Source organism: Tenrec ecaudatus, chromosome 3 (genome assembly GCF_050624435.1).
Source record: "Tenrec ecaudatus isolate mTenEca1 chromosome 3, mTenEca1.hap1, whole genome shotgun sequence".
NCBI classification, from domain to species: domain Eukaryota; kingdom Metazoa; phylum Chordata; class Mammalia; order Afrosoricida; family Tenrecidae; genus Tenrec; species Tenrec ecaudatus.
In genome coordinates this window covers 16,961,459-16,986,921 of record NC_134532.1, presented here as the reverse complement: position 1 = coordinate 16,986,921, position 25,463 = coordinate 16,961,459, and the positions used below count along the sequence as shown (strand labels likewise).

Below are 25,463 nucleotides of genomic sequence, written 5' to 3'. Positions count from 1 at the left end.
GAGATGTACCTTGGCCAAGACAGAGATATCCTAAACAAGAAAACAAGCCAGGAGAATCCTTATTTGCTGCTCTTTAAAGCTCTTGTGTTTACAGATGTCCAATTTTCAAGCCTTTGGGAAAGACTGTAGCCTACAATCAAGGAATGGCAAGAGTTAGGTAAATGGGTGATGCCAAGAACCAAGGTGAGGGCAGAAACTTAGATGGATCCAGGAAAGAGATGACTGATCAACCATTGTGTCACCTTGGCCTAGATTCTGGATTCCAAGCTCTAGGTAATACTGACAGATGGCAAACAACACAAACTGTAGGAGAGGGCTTACTGACTTGGGTTCTAGTGTCCCATCCAGTCTTGCTCTTCTAGGGAGAAGGCAAAAAGCTAGTGCCTAGGCTTGAACTTCTGAAACATGCTCCACCCAGGAACCTAGTTTGGCAGGAAAACAAAATGAATGTGCTGGGAAGAGGCTATGCTGGGATAACGTAGGGAGGCATTAGCCTGAGTGGCTCCTTGGATATCATTGGCACTGCCCTTTTGCAACCCCCTGGGTGTCTCTGAAGGCAGGGCTGTGTGAGATTGCAGTTATAGGATAAAGGGTGCAGACTAGTGCTCCTCTAAAACTAATCAGCAAGTCAGGCTACTAGAGAAAAGCAAAATTTGTTCTAGACTCTCTCATGTATACCAGTCATCAAGCATACCTTGAATATAAGGCTCACCATTCCACCGGCTTTTACATTGGTTGGTTGCAGAGTAAAGTTGGCTTCCAGACCCCTCTTGAGCAACATTCTTAATTTAAACTTGACTAAGTTGTAATGCCTTCCAGAAATACTGATAACTTATGAAAAAAATACAAAAAACCAGAATGGTCATACTAACCATCAAGAGATCAATAGCTACATTGTATAGATGCCTAATTAGGCTTATTTATAGTATTTAAGAGCAGGGATCTTACTTTGAGGACAAGGTGCGCCTCACCCAAATCACGGTATTATCAATTGCCTCCTATGTATTGGAAGTTGAACACTGCATAAGGAAAACTGAAGAATTCATTTATTTGAATTATAATGCTGTCTAAGAATACTGAAGTAACATTGGTGTCCAAAAGCACAAACCAATCTGTCTTAGAAGTATGCTCAGAGTGCTACTTAGAGGTAAAGATAGAGAGAGTTCATATTACATACTTTGGACAATGTTGTCAGAAGGGAGCAGTCCCTGGAGAAGGATAGTGTATGTGGTAAAGTAGAAGGGAAGGGACAAATAGGAATCCCCAACTAAATGGATCGACACCATGATGGCAACAATGGGTTCATCCTAAATTGTGAGTATGGCAGCGGAGAGGTTAGTGTTTCCTTCTGTTGTCTACTGGGTCCCTATGATGTGGAATTAACTCAATGACATCTAACAACAACAACAACTTCAGAATCCACTTATCAGTACCCAAGACATGCACAAAATACCAGTCTGTTAGTTATGTTTACAAAAGTTATTTCCATGGTAACCAATGCCAAACCTTTCATGCGACATTTTCTGGAACATAAGCTCTCTTACTAAAAAGAAGGATGGGTTTCGTGTGTGTGTGTGTTTGTGTGTGTGTGTATAACAAAGCAATGACAAAATCACTGAGGAATTCCTGCTCCTTATTGATTTACACCATTCTCCTCGAAGTGAGCTGAAGGAAATTCTCTAAGATTCACCCAGCACGTCTTATGAGAGAGTATTTCCCAAACTTGGGCTCAAGTGTGATGGCAGCACACAGTCACTCAGGTGTGAGTGCCAATTTGTCTGTCAAGAGTTGTGTAAATCATTTATCCCTCTACACCGAGGAGTCTCAGCTACACGTCCAGCAGACCCAGCTAGAGCAAGTGATCTATGAGAGATGAGTAGGATTCAGGATACTCAAAAGGTCTATCATTACTAAATCAAAATTAAATTCTCTGAGAAACCTCAAGGTTTACTGTAAGATAAAGTTGAAGATTCTGTTACCTAGAGACCAGAGTATTCACATAGTATGAATAAACACTTTATGTTGTGTTATTTAAGTTCAAGTTATTGGGTACAAACATAACCATGGTTGTGAGAGTACATTACTAACATTTTCTTTCTTTTTTTTTTTTTTTGGTTCACAACCTCCTCACCCGCTGCTAGGTCCTCGCTCCTCACACTGCTAACATTTTCAATGAGACCAGTTATAACCTAATACCAAGGTCAAATGATACTTCAAGAAAACTGCAGACTGATATTGGTAATGGATCTACATGGAAAAGTTCTTAAAATTATTGGGAACAGAGTCAGACAACACATCAAAATAATTATATACCATGATTAATTGAAACCTGACCTAGAGTTGATTTAATATAAAATAAGCACTGTAATATACCAATAAATATAAACAAATGATCTTTTTACATTACAAAAGAATGGATAATTATCAAGTATCAAAATAGACACATAAAACATACCAAACAAAGTCAAAGGCTTTTAATGTTAAGAGAAAAAAACCCTCCACAAAGCTAACATAAAATGGGTATACTTCACTATGTTAATATGCTAATAAACATTACTTTTTTAAAAAAAAAAAAAAGGTCAAAATGTCAGGCTTAGAGGAAAGAGAAAAAACATCACCCCACCTCAGAAAAACTACAAAAATATCCACTTTCACCAGATTTTAAAAACTGACTGTATATTAAAACTACATTAATCAGAATAAGATTTTTTAAGGAAAAGGCTGCCACAGAGAAATGAAAATTCCTCTAATCATATCTTCAAGATATGCCATAAATAGGTAATAAATATAAAAAACATAGGCTACATTTCAATACGTAAAAATAACTTTGGGGACTTAATTCACAAACCATTCATTGCTAAATAACAGCTCCCAGACTATTAACCCTTACACCTTAACATGCTGAGCAGCCTGACAACACACTGATAATCTCCTCAAACACTGAAACCCTAAGCACCTGAAAAGCCCCTCACCATCCAGAATGGCTATCAATATCCTGAGCATTCCCTGATACCAAAAACCAATTTAAAACATTTAGCCTAATTCATTTATTCCAATTTAAAAATCGGGAACACAACTTGGAATGTATTCTATAAACCAAATCCTAACTTTATAACTCAAAGTCTCAAATTGAGGAACCAACTCCCAAAACTGTACTGTTTAAATCATAGCTCTATATCTTTATACCATAATACATAAGCCCTAAGCAAGTCAAAACATAAGCTGTTAGGAAGGGCACATTCTAAATATAAAGCCCTTTCCCAGACATCCCGCTTTTGGTGGGAATGTCCTGATTTTTAAAAAATGTTTCTCGCATCACGCGGCATTTTTTAAAAGTCCCAATTTTTGGAAAGAATGCACGACAAGCTAGGGTATACGGTTTTTGGCTGCCATGTGGCTATTTCACCAGGATATGAGTTTTATCAATGGTGTCCTGCTGGTGTCCTCCTTTACCAATGTTATAATCTGGTCACCACACGTTAATCTCTCCACCAACAGCTGACTCCTGACACTTATGTTCTATTTCTATCCATTGACTCCTTTTCTTGAACAGAGAACATTAATCCAGGACCTAGATTCCAATTTTACCTACAGACTAATCCATCAAGAAACTCACATTGCTATTTATGTATGTGGAACTATCTTCTCTCTCAGACTTTACCTAAATGTAAGGAACTAAGGTAGGTAGAGAGACAAAACCAGTAACCACAGGCACATTTTCAGTAAATTATTAAATCAATTTCATCTGAATCATAGAAGGCAAAATAAAGTGGTTTATAAATGTTTATATGTGATAACAACATCATGTCCATATGACAGGTGTCTTGTGGATCTCCCCTCTACTCTGTCCTGGCCTCAAGGAATCTTTTCTGTTTCAGACATATGCAGGGATGTTACCCAATAAGCAAGGTGCCTGAGGGTTCAGTTGTACTGATTTACTAATTTGTACATCCCAATTTCATCTGGTTTCTTCCTCAACGACGTAGTGAAACCCATGTTAAATAAGGCATATAAATTACTGCTTATTTTGTCATTGATCCCTTCCCTCCCCTCATTCCCAGAGTTCACTCAGGTCACAAAAGATGCAGGAGGCAGAAAATTAAAGGTACATACACTGGAACCACTGTATCCATTTTTCAAAACTAACAGTGGCCTTTTACTGAGACCTAGGGAAAGGACTCAGAAAATGATTTTATATACCTCCTCTACCAGTGTGCACTGATAACCCTAAAATATTTGGCTCCAGCCCCACACCATAGTGGCATGTGAGCGGGCCGGGCGGGCGGCCGAGTTTTCCAAGAAATAACTCCACCAAGATGTCCAGTGATAGGTAAAGGTCGGACGATGAGAATCCCAGCATCAGCAGTGGGAGTTCGGAAGCAGACCAGCGAGACCCAGCCGCTCCAGAGCCTGAAGAACCAGAAGAAAGAAAACCTTCTGCCACCCAGTAGAAGAAAAACACCAAACTCTCTAGCAAAGCCACTGCTAAGTTATCCACTAGTGCTAAAAGAATCCAGAAGCTAGCTGAGATAACTCTTGATCCTCCTCCTAACTGTTGTCCTGGGCCTAAAGGAGATGACCTTTATGAATGGAGATCAACTCTACTTGGTCCGCCAGGTTCTGTATATGAAGGTGGTCTGTTTTTTCTGGATATCACATTTTCATCAGATTATCCATTTAAGCCACCAAAGGTAACTTTTCGCCCCAGAATCTATCACTGCAACATCAACAGTCAGGGAGTCATCTGTTTGGACATCCTTAAAGATAACTGGAGTCCTGCTTTGACTATTTCAAAGGTTTTGCTGTCTATTTGTTCCCTTTTGACAGACTGCAACCCTGCGGATCCTCTGGTTGGAAGCATAGCCACTCAGTATTTGACCAACAGAGCAGAACATGACAGGATAGCCAGACAGTGGACCAAGAGATACGCAACATAATTTGTATGCAGTGTGAAGGAGTAGAAGGCATCTTCTCACTGTGCTGCAAATCTTTATAGCCTTTACAATATGGACTTCTGTGTATATGTTATACTGATTCTACTCTCTGCTTTTATCCTTTGGAGACTGTGAGACTCCCGAAAAAGGTAAATGCTATCAAGAGTAGAACTTTGTAGCTGTAGATTAGTTATGTTTAAAACGCCTACTTGCAAGTCTTGCTTCTTTGGGATATCAAAATGTATTTTGTGATGTACTAAGGATACTGGTCCTGAAGTCTACCAAATATTATAGTGCATTTTAGCCTAATTCATTATCTGTATGAAGTTATAAAAGTAGCTGGAGATGGTTAGGAATTATGTCATTTGTATTAAACCCAGATCTATTTCTGAGTATGTGGTACATGCTGCTGTGAAAATGTTTTACCTTTTACTTTTATCAGTATGTAATGAGAAGATTTCCTTTTACCTTTGTATCACCTCAAACATAATAAACATGTTCCTGAAAAAAATTGGCTCTAGGCGATCTTTACATCTGTGTGGACCAATAGCTTAACCTCACAGGACATACTTCAAGTGGAGTATGTCTTCACCCCAAACTGGAAATATGTCAATCCTAAGGACACTCTGTGTGTCCATTGCCAGGGACTCCCTGTCAGAGCACACTGGGGTTCTCCACTCATGGAGAAGTAAGTCCTCAAAGACTTACTCATGATAACAACAGCGGGCCAACCCCTCTCGGACCTAACCTGAGAAATGCTGACCAAGCACCCTGGCACATGGATATCTCAATGAACTCTGAATGAAAGTGAGAACTTGGTGTGGACCAATTAGCAACTAAGCAGTCATTAGTGGAGAATGATTATGGCAGCAAATGTACAAATGTACTTGACACAATGGATGCATGTATGGATTGTGATGATAATTCTATGAGCCTCTGATAAAATGATTTTTTTAAAAAGAAGGATTTATGAACTAAAGACCAGTTTAGTGAATTGAAAGAACTCTATGGATAAAGATAAAAAAGCAAAAATTCCTACAGAACAAGAATAACTAGACAGCTTGACAAAGAAGATTTAGACAAATTCGAGATTTCCTCTGGACAGCTAGATTGGGCACAAGAATCCTAGGGAAGATCATCAAAGCTCAGAGGAAAAAACATTTTTCAATATAGAATTTTAAAACCCGCCACACTATCAACAGAAGAGCACTCCACCCCCCACCCCCAAATAAAGGGATTTCCAGCCACATTAAATAAATGAATAAAAGAAGATGTCATTAGTGGACACATCATCACCAGGATGATGGCACAGGACTGAATACCTTTGACCTTATTTGCAGGGGCTTCCAGAGACAAAAGACAACATTTCTCCCTGAGCCTCTATTACATACCTACTGGATGAGGGTACCTGGCCTAGGATAGGTTCACGTGCCCAGGTTCCAGGGTCTTTTACCTGACCCTGATCTGAGATCCACATCTGCCCCAATTTCAGTACCTTGAATAATCTGTCTCCAGGATCAACTTGGTCTGAACTCAAACTGGGAAATAAAGGGGAGGCCAGAGGCCGATTAAATGGTAACCACCCAGAATTACATGATCAATAAATCAATATAATTTTTCCTCCAGCTGCCTTCCTTATTGGAACAGTCATCCTGGGGCTTGCAGTGGATTACTCAATATAACCTGATGTTTGTGCTACGAATATGCAGACTTCATGAAGACCTGATTAGTCATCTATAGAGAAGGTGCTATATCTGTAAATTCATAGCTGGAAAGTGGGACATGGCCAGCTATTACTGTGTGAGACACGGTGAGGGAAGTCAGGGTGAACCCAGGAACAAACCTCACCTTCAGGAACGGGCTACAGGGGGTGCTTATGATCATGTGAGCACAAGAACTAGCCTCTGAGGCAGTTAGAGATGTGTTGTCAGGGTGGGTTTCCTGTTGTAGTCTCAGAATTCTCAGTTTCATAGTTTTCTCCAAGAAAACATCTCTATTTGTATTCTTATGTTCCAAAGCCCCGAGATCTTTAAATTCAATCATCGGGCTTCCTTAGAAGTTAAAACAACCTGTGTGTGAACAATTTGCCTTCAGAGATCATCACTTCAGTCAGAACCAGTTTTCATTTAAGAGAAAGTATAGAAATCGATGACCAGAAAAGGTGTTAACTGCAGGTCGGAAGGGAGTGACTTCACTTAGGTTGTAAACAAACCCTAGAAAAGCAGCTGCCTTAGAGAAGTGCTGAACGTGTCTTATAATTCTGTGCCTCTCTCTCATAGCTGTCAATATAACATTTGTAATAGGGGAAATGTTACTGTCCTACAGCAATGTCACAAGAAAGAATCTTCAGCTTTATGAAGGTTCCTTAACAGCTGTTAACACCTTTCAAACAGTGTACTGACTGGAAGACAATGAACATCTAATAATCTGGCCACACTCTAAACCCATACTGGAGGGAAGGGTACACAAGGGAAACAGAGTTGCCTTGCTGAATAATACAAGTCTTTTAAAACACAGCATGAGCAAAAGTGCAAAATTGTTCATATTAGGACCCTGAAACGTGGAATTAGTTTCCACCCATTTTGTTAGGAAAGTCGTGGATTTAGAGTCCTGTAGTTTTCTGTGTAGTGTTGAAGCTTCTCATATACTGATGAATGAATGAACTAAAACAAAAAACTTCTGTGAAACAGAAACACAAAAATAATTCTCATTAAGAGTCACCATGTCAGAATGATGGGGGCCAAAAATGTGCTTGACGCAATGGATGTATATATGGATTACGACAAGAGTTCTATGAGCCTCTAATAAAATGATTTAAATAATAATAATAAATAAGAATCACCATGTCTATAATGCAAAAAAAATCATCTTGCAAAATCTACATTAGTCTGTGAAGAAGCCCTACTTCTCCAGTGGTTAAATGATTGGCAGCTTGATGAAATGAAAGCAGTTGAGTCCCACAAGGTGGAAATCTGTTCACATACAAATTACAGCCAAGAAACCGGGAAAAGTTCAAGGCCCCATGACATCACTAACAGAATGCACTGAAGTGCCCCTGAGAACAATAAGCCAGTGAATAAAACAAGCCTTCTATCAATAACACTTGGATAAAAGGTTAGAACATTTAAGTTCTACCATGCAGTGGGGCAGAGAAAATGGTCACCTATTTTAAATAAGATGATATCTTACTACATATAAGAATTATATATTGGAAAAAAAAGAATATATATCTATATGTTGCCTTGTACTAGGAATAATTATAGCGCATTTTTTAAATTAGGAGCTAACATCGGGACATAGTTCTATCCAGTAAAATGAAACAAATTGATAAAGAAAGTTACCAAAGGAAATAAATCAAAAGGACAAAAAGAATTTACATACTTACAATTTGGTTGCAAAAAACATTTTCTGTATCCACTAGGATAGTGGTTGTTAACTTTCCTAATGCCACGACCTTTTAATAAAGTTCCTCATTTTGTGGTGACCCCCAACCATAAAATTATTTTCGTTGCTATTTCATAATTGTAATTTTGATATTGTTATGAATTGTAATTATTTGCAGGATGTATTTTCCTTGCTACAAATTGACCATAATTAAAACAGTGATTAATCACAAAAATAACATGTGAATATATTGTGAAATGGTTATTTCTAATTATAAGAAATGAAATTTTGTCTTGAATCATGGTATTACATGGGTAAGAGTCTTCACCTCCGGGTACTCATATGTGGCGTATCTGCATGTGGGTGGACCTGCCTGGAGACAGATAGAGGAGCAGTGTCTTGGCTAATAAGACCATCAAAAATATGTGTCTTCCCATGGTCTCAAGTAACCCCTGTGAAAGGGTTGTTCAACTCCCCCAAAGGGTAGCAACCCACAGGTTGAGAACCGCTGCACTAGGATAACAGATAAAGGACCGATTTAAATTCTATGACACTATGAAAATAAAATAACAAAAAAGTGCTGACCTTCACTAAAATATGTTAATGCACAAACCCAAAATCACTGCCATCAAGACCATTCTGACTCATAGTGATGTTATTGGAGAGAGGAAAACTACCCTGTGGATTTTCAAAAGTGAAACTCTTTACAGGTGAAGAAAACCTATTCTTTATCCAGAATTAAATATAAAAGAACCTGAAACATCAATAAATAATTGCTGGATTCTGAAAATCAAGAGAATATAAAAATTGAGTGGACTTTACATCTGGGCTAGTAATGTGCTAAGAGCCAAGAGGGATGGTATGTGGGTGGTAGCAGTGGATTGAAGAGTGGAGTGATAAAGATATTTGAGCCAAATAGGATCAATCTCTGAGGTGAGGTTTATTTGGGGAGACATCCCCAAGTGGGACTCTTCACACTCCCAGTGAAAAGTTACTGCATCAGCAGAAATTAGGAGACACGTCCGGGGTGGGGGTGGGGGGCTGTCTTAGAGATTAAAGTTTTAGCACCCCAGTTAGTAAAGGTGTATGGATAACAGTGATTGCCTAACGTCAAATTGGAGGGTCTCCCCATAGATCAAGCCTCCATTGAATTATTTCTGATTATTAAGCAAGGACATAGGTTAAATTTGCCTAGAGGTAGAGGAAGTGGGAAAGTGGACGACCTGCACCATTCTCCAGCCAATCCAGGGTGTCCTATATTCCTTAAGTTTAGCCCGGACTGCCTACATCAGATGGCCCTGGACCAGTCTTGTAAAATGTTCTGACAATATAGATGTCCCAATTATGGTCCTGTCCCTGCTTCTGTAGTCCCATTTTTAACAATGATTGTCCGTCAGTCATGAACTTGTGACAGTTTCCTTTGTTCTAATATTATTTACCGTAATTAGATTCCCGACTTGTATGTTTCCTTGAACTGCACCAATGATCTCCTTCATCTAGGTGACGTCTGTTTGCGTCTTTGTATTCTCTTTGTCACTATTAAGACTTAAAACATGTTCTCCTTAAATTATATTTGAGCTTGGAGTCCCTTTTGCAGTCTAAAACAGAGCACAAGCTGATTTCTGATGGGCAGAATTGATGGACAGGACACGCAGGAAAGATGTTTTAGAGTAAAAAGGAGACCCCATTTTAAATATAGCTTAAAGGGAACATTTGTTAAATCTTAAGTGACAAACACAGCACAAAGTCACAAATACATCATCTGGGTGAGCGAAGGCATCAATAGGTTGAAATGGCTTCCCAAGTTCACAATTAAGATGTGAGATAAAGAGGTTGTGGGGAAGGGGTAGGACAAAAGAAACTGCCACAAAAGCATGATTGGTGGGCAATGACAGACACTTCTGAGTGGTCCAGGGCCTTCTGACCCAAGCAGTCAGGGCACGACTGATAAGGGATAGCTAGGAGACCCCTGTACTGTCTTCAGTTTGCTGACCTCCATCAAGGACACACAGGCTTGCAAGCTTCTAAGAAAGACCGCCCCTCCCCCGGCTGCCTGGAGAGAGGTGAAGGTAATCCTCACTCCAAAGCCCTCTGCCTGAGGACCAGAGTACCTACAACCTTGCTTCCTGGTCAGAAGGCGTTCAATGGAGGCTTACTCTATGTGGGACTCTGCAATCCAAGTGAGGACTAATCTATGCGGGGGCTGTCACTGCTCTGGTACCCTGTTTCAAAGGAAGGTGCTGAGAAGTTAAGCTCTAATACAATCCTCGGTCATCAGTGGAGTGGCCTGATAACTGCAAGGCTGGCCTCTCCTTTCAGTAAAGGCCACTCTGGGGTCCCCTGCTCTCATGCCCGATAACTGACAAGGAGGGAACGGGCCGTAGGCAAGAAGCCCCCCTTAATTGGGCATTTCTGGCGCGAGAGGTGAGGGCGAATGAGGAAAGGGGGCCTAAGCAGGAAAGGGGGCCGTAGTATTCCCAGGGCAGAAGGCAGAGAGGCTTGTAACCAGCTCAGAAAGGATTTAACTGGAAATATCCTAGGGGGTCACGGTGACCTGGATCGCGGGCAGACAGGGTACAGGAAAAGTAATATCCGTGGGGATCGGGGCACAGCTGGGGATGCCAGGCCTGGAGGGGACTCCGAGCCTAGGGTCAGCAAAGAAACATAGAGACTCACTTACCCCCTTAGGATACTCAGGCTGCACCTTCTCAGTCAGAGGAAGTGGTTTCGGCAGGTAGTTGCATCACCTGGGTAGGGGTGGGGTCTTTGCCAAGGGGCGGGGCTTGGAGATAATGAGGGACTCCTGGAGGGAGTGGCCTGGATGTGAAGCTCAGGGCCTGGAGTGGCAACTGATCCATTGTTAGTAGTTTCTTTTTAGTCTGGAAGTTCTGCTAAGAGCTCTGGGTGACCCTGCTTGCATTTGAAACACTTTTTGCATTTGAATCACAACACGGAAGCCATGACAGAAAGACAAACTAAGGAAAAGTGGTGGGTGGAGGGCATGCTTCCCAACTTCTTAGACTTGTTAATTAGCAATTCAGGAAGAAAGTACATCATATTAAAAAGAAACAAGAAAATTGAATGGGCTAAGTCTTTCCTTTAAAAACAGTTCTAAGTAGACAGACGTAATAAAGTGAGCATAAACCTGATAAAAATGGGCCTTGTCTTAGTGACAATTGAACACATCATTGAATGATTGAAAATTAGCAATTCAGAGAGAAAGAACACATTAAATTCCCGAGGTTTCTGATTATTTCATTGTTTCACCTAAAATCACATGGGTGTCGTTTGTTGTTTTTTTTCTTTTCTGAATCATGTAATGTCCCATTCAATGCCTTATGTACATTGGTCTGTCCTCCATGGTCAATGGGCCACAAGATTTTTACCTTCCCAAACTACTCAGATCAGGTGCTCCCCTTCGAAGGTTGTGGCCAGGCTTGTTGATCATTGCTATTGAAATGGCCACTGAAAATGCAGAAGTTGGGCTCAGAATGAGAAGTGCTCAGGGCTTCATCAGGCCATCATGGAAAAATGACTTAAAAGACTTTTGACAAAGGACAATTTCTATTGGACACTGAGATAGAATGAATTTCTCTGCCAGGGAAATGTGTTCATTAACAACTCTGGGGGAAAAAAGCATATTGCAATTTAAAAACCACCACCAACATTTTCTTTTCTCTTGTCCCCAGTCTTCATTTGCATCTTTGCTTATGTCTGTTTGACTACGCATTTTACTATGCTGCTCTCAGTTTCCAGCATAACAGATAAATTAAGTCAATGGTTCTTAGTAAGTTGGGTACCCATTAAAAAAAGCCTTTACTGATTTCTTTTGTCGTTTTGTTTGAACTTTTTTTCTATAGCTAAAGACCCTAATCCATTCAGTTTTACTCTTCCTGCTTTTTGGTTTTATATTTTTTGTTAGTCACTCAGACCTATATTTAGATTGGAGGAATAAGAAATCTTGAAGGATTTTTTAAGAAATATGTACGCTGTATATATTTACACAGTCCATCTCTCAAGAAATGGAAATCAAAAGTAATATTTTAAACAGTCCATATAATAGTCTCTTTTCTCTGCCCCATCTTCCTCAATAACCTATCCCTCTCCTATCCCTGTTTCCTCCCTTCCCCTTGCCTCCTCACAGTCATCAAAGGCTTATCTTTTCAAGTATAATCCAAGTTTCTTTATGTTTGGTTTTCATTATAATGCTAGTGTTATTAAATATTTATGTTTGGAGGATTGACTGAGTTTGCAAAGCATACTTTGTTTCATGCCTCATGGTGTTTCAGTCATTTTTACCGCCAAGTAAGTATATAGCTCTATATGCTTACAGATAATGTGACTATTGATTCAACACTTTTTTCAAATTTACAAGATAAAACAAGGCTTAGACCGGGATCACTTGGCCCTTTTTCTCTTATCACCTCCCAGTTCAGAATGCTTGCATTTTAAATGGCCAGCATCTTCTTGGATCTACAGTTAAGCTCAACACATTAATCTCAGCATGATCTTCTTTGTGGTTTTTGCCTTCTTCCAGAAAATTGGCCTTGTCTGCCCACCACAGCCACTCTGCTTCCCATTATAGGGCCTCTTTCATTGTGCGTACAGGGAATCCTTGACCTTCTTATACTGGGTCACTTTGTGAGGTGGATGTTTGCCGCACTTCTTACAGAAAGTTCCTTGGGCTTGGGATACACTGACCATCTTTGAAGAGATATGGTCTATGCAGTGTAACGGGAACTGAGAGTCTGCAATCCTCGCCTCACTCCACTTGTTTCTAACCCGACAGTCATTTTGTTTTAATTGATGCATGATATTCTATTGCCAGGGTTTGTCTATTCCTTTATAATAGGTGTCCTTGGTTGTTTCGTTGTTTTTGATATTTTGGAAAATGCAGCAATAAACATAGGTGTGTATATGTCTGTTTGTGTTGTATTCTTTATTTCTTTAGGGTATAAATAAAATGTACATATGTAAATATATACATAATGAGAGGGGAATAGATCTATATACTCATATCTATATGATGAGAATTAAGGTTGCAGAAGGATATTGGGCATCAAATCAAGTACTCCCTTAACACAAGAACACTTAGTTCTAACAATCTGACATTCTGTGATGCTCACCTTCCCAACAACATTGCTGAAGATAAAATGTGTACATAAGCAAATGAGGTGAAGAAAGCTGATGGTGTACTGTTATCAAAGATATAGCATCTAGCATCTTAAAGGCTTGGAGACAAACAAGTGGCCCTCTATCTCAGAAGCAAAAAAGTCCACATGGAAGAAGCACACCAGCCTGTATGATCATGAAGTGTCAATGGGATCAGGTATCAGGCATCTAAGACCCAGAATAAAACCATCCCCAATGTAAATGAGGAGGCACATGGAGTGGAGACCCAATGCCCATCTGTAGAGATTGAACACCCCTTTACAGAGGGGCCACAGGGAAGATATGAGCCAGTCAGGATGCCCTATAGCACCAATGAATCACACAACTTTTTGTTAGCGAGCAAGACCCTCACCCAGACTACTCACTGAAACAGAGATGGAAACAGTAAAGCTTTATTCAGACAGATACGAATCTAGACCCACACCCGCAACTGAGACAGGCTCAGTCTGTAAGGCGAGGGCCCTGAACAGCATTAAAGCAGGTTTTATACTTCCTTATGGGGCGTCTTGCCAAACAAGGGGAGGGGGAAGGCAAGTTCTTGTGTGAAACTGGTAAAGCATTCTCAGGAAAGTGAAACAAAACAGTTTTTAAGTCTAACAAAGCAAGTTCTATATTTAAGGTCAGTTTGTCCCCATGTACAAATTGACAAGAGATTTTGTAACTACCACAGCATAATTCCAAGCGACAACCCCAGTAGAACTCTGAGATTGAAGGGCATCTATGTCTGAGACCTATGTTAGCTAGGATCTCAGGAATAAAGAATTATCACTTTAGAAATAGAGAAACTGGATTTTGAAAAGGAAACGTCTTTCTTCTAAACACAATCCTATGTAAATAATTCTTATACAGGATCAGGCTGGGTTTTTGGTTGGTAGTTATTGGTCTTACATTTTTCATTGTTGTTGTTCTGGTATTTAAGATCCATACACCATGTCATTTTCAATGCATATGAATTTCTTCTATGTTTCTACAGTTCCACACTGCAATGTCTAAACAATATATACCTGTGCCTTAAACAGTCTGTTTGTTCCTATGTTAAAATGAATTTTATATTAATAAAGAATCTATGTCATCTTCAGTTTTTCTTTTCCCTTTTTTAAATTGAGACTCAGAGAAATGTTGACATCTAATGTGTAAAGAATCAGAATGGTTTTTAACCCGGCCACATTTCTCAACCTATATTTTTTATAAGAAAATTTCACTTTATTTATTGTGTCAGTCTGGGTATATTAGAGAAACAAATACACAGAAACTTACTTGTATATATAAGCCAGTTTTATATAAAGGGTTAGTGCACATCAAGAAAACATTCCAACCCAGTGCTGCCCAAGCCCACAAGTCCAACATTAGCCCATGTGTCCAACACCAATCCATAAAGTCCTCCTTCATTTCATAAAATACACACAATGATGCCAAGTGCAGGAGGAAAGCCGAATCAGTGAACGTGTAACCAGCACCCAGGGTTGCATTGGGGTAGGTCCATGTAGCTTCTCTTCAGGATGTATTGCAAGAAGTGAGCCTTGCCAGTGGTAACAGGGAACTGGCTAAGGCAGGTGCAACCTGATATTATCATCAGAAAGGTAGAGGCCCGAGAACTTGAAAGGTGAGGCTCACTGATTGAGACATTTATCTCTCCACCCTTCAATTAACCTCATGTGTTTATCAGCCAGGTTGGCACAATACACTTTAACTCTTTCATTTATTTTTCTTGGTATTTATTCATTTTTATATATTTTAAATACTTCTTTATGATTTTTGTGTGTAGAACACAATAGTTGAAATAAAAACATATTCTGTATAGCTGCACTGCCCATCTCATCAAGTCAAATCAGTAAAAGTGACCCAGTTCTACCCCCTCCCACACTTTATGCAGTTCTCTTTTTGTCTGTCTCTTCCTTCAAAATTTTATGACCCTTTCTGCTTACTGCCCCCACCACATTCCAGCACCCTTGCAGTCATTGAAACCTTATCTTTTCCTATGAAAACATTTTCTTAATTTCTTATAATAATTATTTCATAAAATAGTTATCCTTGTGAGATTAATTAACATTCCTAATCTGAATGTTCTCTTGCTAAGTCCATGTCTTAAAATGACTAACAGACTCATCATGTTTTTAAGCGATATTCCATAATTTTCCATTATATAAATACAGATGTTTATCTATCTGTCTAGAGTCCATTTTTGATTGTCCCCATTGTTTTTCTATTATAAAAATAGCCAAAATAAGTAAAATTTTGCAAATGTATGCCCATGTTTTGTTTTTCATTTTTTTTAATCAAAATATTCTCCATAACTTTCTTGGCTTTAAAAGAACTGTGAATTTCTGGTTTCAAGGAAGCCATGTGAAGTCCAATGTGATGGAAGAGTCAACTTTTCAGGTTGTAGATACCCAGTTTCACAAATATCCCATGAGGTCTTGAAGCCAAGGCTATGTGACACTTGGATACACCACAGGTGAGCAATGTAGTCTCCAGAATGCTTATTGTAGTCTTATCCTCTCGTAACTCTGGTTCAGCTTCTTTATTTCTGTCTGTCTGGATCAGCCTATTAATATGTTGTTCTCATGGTCCCAATTGTCAGACATGAGATGAAAGTATATTTAATGAACTAAGTGACCAACAAAATTCCCTTCACGAATCTCTCTGAGTACAACTGTGCTTGTAGGACACATTCAACGTGTACTTAACCAGCCTTTTGAAGGCAGGCAGTCTAGGATGTTGCTTCATGGTATCAGCCTAGAATTGTGTACCATCACTTTGTAGACCACAACTGGTAATGTAGCAGGGACAGAAAATGGATTGAGAACAGTGGCCAGTGAACCCATCATTGAACTAATGAAAATTAGTAAATAAAGGAAAAGGAGCACACCATTAAAAATTAGGTGTTTGGTGATGTGCAGCTACGTAATTTCCTGTCAACTTCCAAAGGGGTGGACTTTCACCATTCAATCAGATCGCAGCTTCATGACCTCTTTTGGAGGTTCAAAGGGGCTATAGTTCACTCCCTTGAGACACTCCAAATGACAAGCCACATGCAGCTACTCTGATGTAGCCAGAGCCCTGGAACAGAATGTGCCATTTGCGAGGTAAATTAGGAGTCCCTTTGGATCAACTGGTTGGAAATGCTCAGGTGTGTGCATTTGCATCGTTGCCTGCAGGTCAAGTTCACCTTAAGACACTGGCATTTGAGGTTCATCTGGCATGTGCAGGTGTGTGTGCCTGCTGGAGTGTGTGTGCATGCTTGTACCCCAAATTATGTGGCAAAAAGCAGGTTTGTGTAACATCCACAGATAACAAGTATCTAAGCATACATTTCTCAAGGGGTTACCAGGCCATGGGCCCCTGAAGCATTAGACTCCATTGCTTATCTAAAGGGGATGCTACTGTTTTTCTGCCTACTTTACTGGCCTAGTTTACCATCTTCCTGAATTAGAAGATTTGCTCCACTAATTAAGCTTAGAATCGAATTGTACTGCAAGTGGGGGACTGCTGCATTTTAAAATTCCAACAAATCTGATATGGTTATAATTCTTGTATTTTAACTAACAGCAGGCTAATCCTTTCACTCTCCCCACAACCTCATCAGTTTTGACTTAAAAATTTCAATCCCCTTAAGGTACTATCTTCTGGAAGTCCATGGTACTTTCAGCATTCTTTGCCAATACTATAATTCAAATGAATTGATTCTTCTTTGGTCTTCCTTCCTCAATATCCAACTTGCACATGCACATGATGGGAATAAAAAAAGGTGCACCTCTGTCGTCAAAGTGACTTCTTTCCCCTGCAGTACTTTAAAGAGATCTTGTACAGCAGATTAGCCCAATGCAAACATGTGTCCAAACGAGATGAAATCCTGACAACTTCAATATTTCCCCTATTTATCATATTATCTATTGGTCCCATAACGAGAGTTTTATTTTCTTTACACTGTGTTGGAATCCGTACAGGTTTCCATCCTTTTAAGCATGCAAGGTGTGTCATGTGTAGATTGACAAATGTTAAAAAGCCTTCCTCCTAGAAAATGAGAAGTATAATGCCAAGTTCATCTTCAGAAACTCCAGCTTCTTAGATGATTTGCTTAGCATATAGATTGAATAAGCATGATGAAAGGATACAATTCTGACATACAACTTTCCTGATTCTAAACCACAAGATAGTCTCTTCTTTATAGATAAGAGCCTCTAGGTCCATGTACAATTTCTATATGAGCACAACTCCATGTTCTCAAAGTTGAATTCTTCTCAATGCTATGATCCTGTGGTAGACCAGGTTGTCTAGAGAAACAAATCCAGTTGACACTCATATATGTATAAGAAAGAGTTTTCTATCAAGAAGTAATATTATACCAACAAGGCACCCAACCCAAGTCTAACTCAAGGTGACAAGTCTGATGCAGGGCAGGGTCCTCTGCACACCCACAGAGCTGCAGGCTGATGATGTACAAAGGTGAAGCTGGATGTGGAAGATAACAGGCCAGTGGATGTGGGATCAGATGGATCCAAGGTCAGTCGTAGTGTGGAAGGGCGCCCAAAACTCTCAGGCTCAAGCAGCCTACATGGGGCTACCCCTAAAGGAAGAGAGTTACATCAAACAGGAAGATGGAATGGCAGAGATGGAAATTTCAATATTCTCCAATTATTAAATGTCCACACCCCCAAGGAGGCACTGTGAGGCTGTGACCTGACTGGCAGGTTGGATTCCACCATTACACATTCATACATCTTCAAGTTGACATAAATCTATCTGCCACAGATCCACACAATTAAATGCTTTTGCATAGTCAATGAAACACAAGTAAACATCTTTCTGTTAGCTTTCAGGCAAGACCCATCTGATGTCAGCAATGACGGCTTATTTCACATTCTCTTCTGAATCCAGATTGCATTTCTGGAGTCTCCCTGCTGAAGTACAGCAGCAATCATTATTGAATTATCTTCTGCAGAATGTTATGTGCATGTGGTACTAATTCTATTGGTTGATAATTGCTACAGTTGTTTTTTTTGAGGGGTCAGGTAGCTGAGTTTTAAATTTCTTTCATAAAGAAATGAGTGATTCCTGTGCTTCATCAGCTGGTTGAAACATTTCAGCTGGTATTCTGTCAACTGCTGGAGCCTCATTTTTTTCTAATATCTTCAGTACTATTTGGACTTCTTCCTTTAGTAACATAGGTCCTTGATCATACACTACCTTTTGCTTTGTGCATTCCTTCCATCCTCTTTTGATACTTTCTGCATCATGTGAATTATCATTTGGTGAAGTATATTGAAAGAACCATGGACTTCAAGAAGAACTAACCAATCTGTCTCAGAAGAAGTACATCGAGAATGCTCCTGAGAAGTGTGCCTTGGGAGATGTTGTCTTATGTGCTTTGGATATGTTATCAGGAGAAACCAGTGCCTGGAAAAGGATATCATGCTTGGGAAAGTAGAAGGGCAGTGAAATAGAGCACAAGCAGAACAACAACTGTGAGATGGAGCAGGACTTGGCAGTGTTTCATTCTGTTGTACATGGGTTCTCTGGGAGCTGGAACTTAATTGAGGACAACTATCAACCACAACAACAGCAACCCACTATCACTCATCTCACTTTCTTCAAGGCGTTCTTGTTTCTATTCCTCCTCATTTCCTAAATTCTGTCCTTGAGTCTGTACTGACCTTTTGATCTGACTTACATGGTTGGTTAGTCTATCAACAGGGTGAGTTCAGTTCCGGACTGTGGGTAAATAAGACCGAGGGAAATATGACTAGGGCTATATTCCCTAACTTATAACAGAGGGGATCTGGAAAGCTAGTATTCCACGGTAGGAAAGCCACCACTTTGGTATGTTAGCGTAAAGTACAAGTACATTATTCTGCTTTAAACATCATTCTCACAGATTCTCCCCTAACACCTATGCTGCCTTAAAGTGAGCACATGGTTGATTCTATCTCTCTATAAAAGCAAACATTCTTGTTTTCCCCTCCTGCCACAGCACCCATCCCCCCTCATGCTTCCCCCTTTGCAGGTATTAGGTTTCCTCACCAGTGAGCTCAGAGATTTTACTGTGGTTACCACCCACCTTGTGATGTATGTAACTACTGAATGTGCATAGCTTATAGCTACCTACAAATATCCCGACAGTAAAGATTGACTCTCTCCTCCTCCCTCTTTTTGCATAAATCTGGCTGCTGAGATCATGGCCATCCCAGAGGTAAGTGTTTGGGTCGGGTGTGAACTAGGCAGCCCCCTTTTGGACTAAGCTGAAGCAGGTCCGGACCCTGCATGCCCTTCCCTGCACATCCCAAAGGTCAGCAGCAGCTGGGCTCCAGATAAGATAACCAGTGAAACCAGATGTTACTGGTTCAAAGAAAGCAGCAAGGCGTCCACAAGCAATTCTCCCTCCTGGTTTCCAGACCCCATATGCTAATTGCCCTACATTTCTTACCACCCCTTTAATATTCCTCAACCTCAGCTGCTGAGCACAACTTCCCTGACCTGTTGGCCTAGGTCCTGGAACCTCGTCCGTGAGCTCCCCCCCACCTAATAAAGCTATTTCTGTTTCTGCTCTCCCTTGTCCTGTCTTCCTTCCTATTCCTTAGTTTCGCCCTTACAGTAAGCATGCTACCATAAAATGTGTCTGAGTCTTTTATTTTATTTTCTCTCTCCTATCTTCTAGGACTTTACTAAGCTCTTGGTATATTCTAGCCATACAATTTCAACTACAAACCCTGGGATTGTCACAGGCTTGTTGACAAAAAGACTGGACTTGAAAGGTGACTAAAGACCACTGTGTTGAGGGTCTCTTTGGTGATTTGAAGTTTGGTCCACATTTTCCTCCTGCGCTATCTATGATCTTCTAATGGGATTCCTTTTCGAGCCCTTGGTAGTGGTAGCTGGGCACATCTGGGTCTGATCAATCACTAGCATTAGGTTAGCAATTCAATGGAAAGTAGCTTGCATAACTGAGGGATCCTTTTGGACTACACTTGTATGCTACTGTGGGTAGAGCTACAATGATAGATAAGGAGCCCTGCTTGTGTAGTGGTTACGAGTTGGACTGCTAACTGTAAGACTAGCACTTTGAATCCACCATTCACACCACAGCGAAAGATGGAGCTTTTTACTTCAGCAAAGATTTAGTGTTGGAAACTCATAGGGGAACTTCTACCCTGTCCTATAGCGCCACTCTGAGTTCACATTGACTCCATGGCACTGAGTTGTTTTTTTGTTTGTTTGTTTTGACAATTCATGATTTATCCATGGGGACAGAAAACCTCACATGAAAGCAGGTGTAGTAGTTACATAATTTCATATTCATTTGATAATTAAGACTAGGATTGGAGTTTAGCCTGTCAATCAGATCACAGTTCCATGATGTTTCCTGGTGGGCTTGACCGTCTCATGAGAATTCTGGGAACTTCTAATCTTTCTCACTGGAGGTAGGCTACCCTCTCTCTCTGCTTCACCTTCCCACTGTTCAGAGGTAGAAGAACCACGAGAGACTTGCGCCAGCCCTAAGAAATTCTGCCGCCATTGGATGGATACACAAGAATTTTCAGTCACCGACCTGTGATCTTTCTGCAATCAGCATCATTGCATGTGCTGTGTGAGTCTGAAGAGGAATCTATGGACTAGTATTTGACTTAAGGGCTCATATCAGTCTTATGGACTTGATCTGAACTGGATTGGGGTGTTTTCTTGCTATCCAATTACTCTTCGGTATAAAGCTCCTTCTTACACATTATGAGTGACCCTGGATCTGTTTCTCTAGCCTACCCAGTCGAACAGGGCAGGTATTTTAAGAGAAGTCCCCTTTTAGTTGCAAAATCTACTCTCTGTTTCCCAAGATCTAAGTATAAGGTGGCTCCATCAGACCTAGGAACATAAATCAGTTTAATTCAGTAAATATTTGTTGATAAGTGACAGAGAGTTTTCTGTATCATCTGTGGAACTATCTGACCATATTGGGAAATGTAACAAAGTATTGCAATCCTCATATCTCCATTTTCAACCAGCAACTTTGGAATCTGACTACAACTTCATAAGGAAATTCTCTACTGTATCAGGCATGAGAGAAACATAATCCTTATGGATGCAAATTAATAGGGAAATGCTTCACTTTGATCTGTCCCATAAGCACTTCTGAGAGACCCATCAGACAAGAGTTACTTAGAGGAAGTAAATTTAAATTCCAGACCTCTCAACTTGGAAGAGTCTCTACAAACATTTTGCTCATGCACTTGAAACCACTGGACTGATAGAACCTCTGGTAAGTGATATTAAATTAGCAGAGTACGTAAATCATAAGCATCATTGAACTTAACTGTCAAGTTTAACTGCCCCAATAGCATTCAAGCAAAATAAAACAAGATAAAAGTAAACTCCAACTCTAAAGACAGTCAAGTTTAACAACACTCCACCCCCTTTCTCCCATCACTTTTTTTTTTTCTCCCATCACTTTTTAGTGCTCCTGCTTAAGTTTTATTTTTACATTTTGTTACACTGACATAATTTACCTAGACCACATGATGCCAGGAACTTCTCTTTTCCTAAAGGCAATCATACAAGACAATGCTTTGTGGAGCACTATGGTCCTTTACCTCAAAGGTCATTAGTTACAATTCTTTCTTCAGCCCATTAACACCGTGGCAGGTTTGGATGGCTGGGTGGTTCGCGTTACTTAGGAGGATGCCCCATCTGGGGAATCTGATCACAGGCTCACACACGTACATTGTACATCGTTTTATGTCCCCCATGCACGCTCTCGGCGCTGGGGAAAGTACCATTTCTGCCCCCAGGTGCAATCATTACCTGAGCCTTTGCAGAGGCAGCCACAGCTAGAGCTGAGTGCCCTTGGTTGCCTCACCGCCTCTCCCTGGCTCCTCCCCACGCCGCCCTAGCACCGCCCCCAACAGCACCGCCCCTCCCCGCTTCGGCAGGCACCTGGGTTTGTGCAGCCGCGGCAATGGGCGGATCCAGAGCCGCCTCAAAGGTGAAGTGAAGGCGGAGCCCCGGCCCCGCCGGCTCCTCCCACTCCGGGTCGCTCAGAGACGGGGCGGAAGTGGCGAAGTCCTAGCCGGAAGTGTTGCTTTTCTGGCGGCTCCTACTTACGGTGTGCTGCCCTTGGTGCTAGAGGAGCGCCGGCAACCTGAGCACCGTGTAGCCAGCGCTCCCAGGTGAGGGGCGCTCTTCTCTAGGGTCACGCGTGTGGGCGGCAGCCAGTGTGGGGTATCCTGGTGCACCCATCAGCCCTGCTGGGGTGCAAATGCCCTTTCTCTCCTTTTCGCCTTCTCCAGGCGGCGCCCCTCGTGGTGAGAGGTGAGCACGTGTCCTGGGAGGCCGATCCCATCCCCCAGCTTTTGAATTGGTTGGGGCTCATGGTGGGAATCCCCGCTGGGAAAGGGGTAATCCCAGGCTGGGGGTCTTGTCCTCGGGTTCCCAGATTCCTTGCCTTGTGGGTTTCTGCTAACCCCCCCCCCCATTGTTTCCTTTCTGCACAGTGGTGCCTTCTCTAAGACTCCTTGTACCTCTTCAGCTCAAAGGTGAGCCCCGGGCCTGTTGTTTCTCTCACTACGAAGAAAATGCGTCTCAGGAAGAGAGTGGCTGCAGCTGGTGCACAAAACGTTAGTGCTTTGGGCTTGGGTTTGCTAAGTATGGTCACCTGTGCGGTACCTTTTCCCGGGAGCGGGGCGGGGGAGAACCCAAGGTCCAGGTCTAGAACCTCCCTGGCTCTTCGCATCAACTGGTGTGTGGTCGCAGAGAGCACATTCAGCCTTGTGGGTGTTGATGTAGGCTAGAGAAACTAATCCATAGAAAGTCATGTTATAAGCATTTTATGTAAAGAGTAATTGTACATTAAGGAAGCACCCCAACACCGTCCAGTTCAAGCCCCAAGTCCAATATTAGCCCATATGTCTGATACCACTCTATAAAGTTCCCCTTAGACTAAAGAAACACATGCAATGACGCTTAATGCAGGATGATCCCAGGCCAGTGGGTAGAAAGTCTTTGGATCCAGTGGTGGTGTAAGCATCTCAGCATTGGCAGGGGTCTCCATGTGGCTTCTCTAGTTTCAGGGCATGGGGTCTATCAGCGTAGTGCCATGGGTCTGGTCAGTAGAGGGTCTCTAAGGGAGTGAGCTGAAAGGGAGACAGAGAGAGGGAAAGAATCTGCCTCCTGTCTCCAAGGAGGATATTCTGGAATTCCCAGAATTGTCAGGAGGCCACACCCACATAGGGGTCATTGCTTATATTTTGATTGACAGGCTAGACTCCACCCCTTCAGTCTTAATCATCAAATTGACAAATAATTATATAACTACCACACTAAACAATGGCATTAAATACCTCTTGTTTGTTTACTGGCAAACTTCAATTCGCTGGGACTTAAATCATTTATTCAAAGGGGAAAACTGATTTTCTTATGTAATGCGTGACTGCAGAACAAATTGGATTACAATTCAAGATGGTCACCAGCTGCTATACTTGATTTAAAAATTATTCAAGATCTCAATAATTTCTTTTTAATCTACAAAATATATTCTGATATTCCCTATATTCCAAGTTTTCTCTCTGCTTCATGTTCAACCTCATTTATGTCTGAATAGTTCCACTATGCAAGTCCTATTGGTACAGGAAAATGTTCCTCTCTCAGACTAAGAATCAGACTTTGATCCTTCTGATCACACTGTGCTGCCAATTTCAGTGCCTATTACCTCTGACCAAACTGCTACTGAGCCTTCTTTCTCCCTTCCCCCTTACAACTCCCTTCAGGTCTCTCCAACCTCCTTGGATACTGCTGCATTCTCCCAGTTGCCAGACTGTAACCCTATATCTCGTGCTATCTGGTCTCATTCTTCAGCCTTCCTCCTCCCACCACCTCTGAGCTCACAAGCTATAATCCAATATCCCCGACCTTGTTACCTCATACAATTTCTACCAAATCCCTCCCTTGTCCATACCGTAATCGTCCATTCTTCCCCCCTCTCCTTTGTGACCAGTTCCCCTCCCACCCTTACCATGTTTTAAGACATCTGACACCTGTCCCCTACTGCCAGCACCATCTCTGCCTCTCACTCTTTGATGTTCAGCTCTCTCCAGTACAAAGACAGCTTGTTCAGACCCAAAGGATCCATCTTTAAATCCTTCCCCCTTCATTGCCCTCTGTGATGTCGCAGGAGCAGTAAAAGTTCATATCCCTTTCTTGTTAAATTATCAGTTCTAGGAAAACATCTTGGATGTTATACATTGGACTCAGACACTTGCATTAAAGAATTTATATATCGGCTTTGCAAATGCTGCTGCCTGAGTTTGTAGTCTTGTCTGGTCCTGTTGTGTCCAGCCATGATCAGCCTACTGTGTTTTTCGACATAGCCATCAATGGCTTTGTCACTTTCTATCTGTTTGTAGACAAAGTTGCAAAGACACCAGAAAGCATCCGCACTCTGAGCACTGGGGAGAAAGGTTTTGGTTATAATGGTTCCAGCTTTCACAGAATCATTCCAGGGTTTATGTGCCAGGCTGGTGACTTCACATGCCATAATGGCACTGGTGGCAAGTCCATCTATGGAGAGAAATTTGAAGATGAGAACTTCATCCTGAAGCACACAGGTCCTGGCATCCTGTCTATGCAAATGCTGGGCCCAATACGAACGGTTCCTAGTTTTTGATCAGCACCACTAGGACTGAATGGTTGGATGACAAGCACGTGGTCTTCGGTCTGTGAAAGAAGACATGAACATTTTGGAAGCCATGAGTGTTTTGGTTCTAGGAATGGCAAGAGCAGCAAGAAGATCGCCATTGCTGACTGTGGACAACTCTATAATTAAATTTGATCTGGATTTTCATGTTTTCTCTTAAGCACCAGACCATTCCTGTGTAGCTTGAGAAACCACCCTTCTGTTCCAAATGTGCTTGCAGTATCATTTAATCTTGTGCTTTCACTCCAGTTTTTCAGGTTTCCTACTTTCCTTATTCCCCCTGAGTCCAGCTGGAA

At 41.3% G+C, this 25,463-nt stretch overlaps 1 pseudogene; it reads left to right on the top strand.

Moving 5' to 3' along the window:
• The first annotated feature begins 4,316 nt into the window (after positions 1-4,316).
• On the top strand, positions 4,317-4,937 carry LOC142443280 (ubiquitin-conjugating enzyme E2 E3 pseudogene; annotated as a pseudogene).
• Positions 4,938-25,463: the final 20,526 nt, after the last annotated feature.